We start from the raw sequence: 2,200 nt of genomic DNA on the forward strand, positions 1-2,200 counted from the left end.
CAACTGTATCATGTGACCGATTGTGATTGTGGGACCGGGGGCCAAAAACCAATAATTTTGCACGTGTAAGAAACTGAAACAATGACGTCACAATATACTTTGTCAAAACATTTAGCTGTAAAATAAAAGTAGGCATTAATCACGGGTCGCTTGTTATAACGATGGAAACTAAGGCAATATTTGAAATACAGTATAATTGAAATTAAATGAATGACTATGATTGTTTTGTTCAGAGAAAGTAAATCTTGATACTATTGGATTAAGTTTACACATAAGGGAAGCAACTACAAATAAGCTACTAAAATAGTGTAACTATAAGATATGTCAAGTGCATTTAAGACATAGATAAACGTCATAGATTGCATGATAAATGCCTATTACTCGGCGTTTTGAATATGTAAATTAAGTTAAAGGTATTAGATAAATACTATCTATTTTTTGTCTTGCTTTTAGATGTTCATTTAAGTAAAAGTGTGTTGCTTAAATTTATGTAAGCAATACAATATTATGTTTGAACAATTGTTCTAGATGTTTGTCCTTTTAAATCAATTCGGAAAGATAAACTCTAGCATATTAATCCTAGGTACAGATGATGTCTTACGAAGACCTGCGGAATGAGAAGAGTCAAAATCGAAACAAAGTGATAGTTGGCATCGACAAAGGTAATATGTTAATATTTCTTTCCGGTGCGGAATCTCGTATATATGTTCGACATTTGAAAATAAAGGACCAACTTACATAGAACGTAACTGTAACAACATTTTACATACAAAAATGATCGGTAAAATAATTTATAAAAGGTTTCCGTTCTGTTGGCACATTCACTGTTTGTGCATGGCACTGAAAATATCGCTGGACGGAATCTCGATAAAATTCATCTATTATTCTATTTGAACAGATATGCCTGATCTAGTTTTGAATAAAACTTGTTTGAAACACGAACATGATATACGGGTATTTGAAACGAAAGGTAAGAATTCATATATTAAACACAAACTTAAGTTAAAGGGTTTTGCAGAAAATCATGGGAGACGATGATATTTTGATGATTTTCCTTTAACCATATTGTTTTAAATGCTGGAAGACATTCCCTGAATAATATTTGTTTTCGCCTTATGTGTAACATTTTTCCAAAATAAAGTCGTATCTAGCGAACAATTGCCAATTGCCCATTTCCAGCACATATTTTAAAGAAACAAAATCTCTATCAAGGTGAATTATTTCGTATCAGAAAGTTACAATACGATAACAGAAAGAATGAATCTTGAGAACTTCAAACGCAACATATTTATACATATACGATTCTTTTACATAAATGATTTTATCGTTCTCTATTGTCGCAATTTGTGTCAAAACATTCTATGACTTTGTAGGCTTATATCAGTTTTATATTTACACATATAATTTCCGAGTTTAGATAACAAAAGAGGTGCAAAGGTTGAAGACATCGCTGTCACTGATGAATGTAACAGAAGTACAGATACAACATGCGTGAAAGAAAATCTCCAATCTCCAATTCAAGAAACTAAATGTAAGATACACGTGCTTGTTGTATTTTCTGATCGTAAGATCAGTAAATACATAGCTAACATCCACGGTCTAACACAAAATTTCCTAACAGTCCTAACAACGCAAAGTAGTTCTCACTCAAAACTGCTTAAAAACCAGCAATTTAAAAGAAAGAAAAAAATTTAACGTAGGCATTTAACGAATTACAGTGCATTAAAAGTTTAGATTAGTCAATAGAAATATGAGGTTACAATCACAAATTTCGCGGATGAATATCTTTTTTACCCAATAAAAAATGTTCGGCTATTTCCGTAAAGCTTCGGATTATCATGAATATCATTTTAACCAATGAAAATGCTATTTTTAGCTATGTCGATTACCGAATACTCCAGAGCGTAGTACACAAATAAATCTGACTGTCGAGTAGTGGAATATATACATGTCGGACTGTTTTGGCTAAATTATTTTCATCAGTGTTAAACAACAGGTTTATCGTGAACAAAATACCTCGAAATTAATAAGGATTGCAAACACGAAATGGAAATTCTCAATTTAGAATTACATAATGTATTCGTTTTTGGGGGCGCATGCGCAATGCGCCCCCAATGTAATAACGACAAATTCAGATTTACTATGATGTGAACACAATTAGTCAGCTACCTACGCTAAGCAAAATAGTTCCAAAACTTCG

The 2,200-nt window shown here is 32.0% G+C and overlaps 1 long non-coding RNA gene across 1 annotated transcript; it reads left to right on the plus strand.

Moving 5' to 3' along the window:
• The first annotated feature begins 610 nt into the window (after positions 1-610).
• On the plus strand, positions 611-1,534 carry LOC132751261 (uncharacterized). Its single transcript, XR_009628662.1, has 3 exons — positions 611-662; positions 899-970; positions 1,418-1,534. It is a non-coding gene; the product is annotated as an uncharacterized LOC132751261 (long non-coding RNA).
• Positions 1,535-2,200: the final 666 nt, after the last annotated feature.

Source organism: Ruditapes philippinarum, unplaced genomic scaffold (genome assembly GCF_026571515.1).
Source record: "Ruditapes philippinarum isolate M1 unplaced genomic scaffold, ASM2657151v2 ctg13258_1_1_1_1, whole genome shotgun sequence".
In the NCBI taxonomy this organism is placed as follows: Eukaryota; Metazoa; Mollusca; class Bivalvia; order Venerida; family Veneridae; genus Ruditapes; species Ruditapes philippinarum.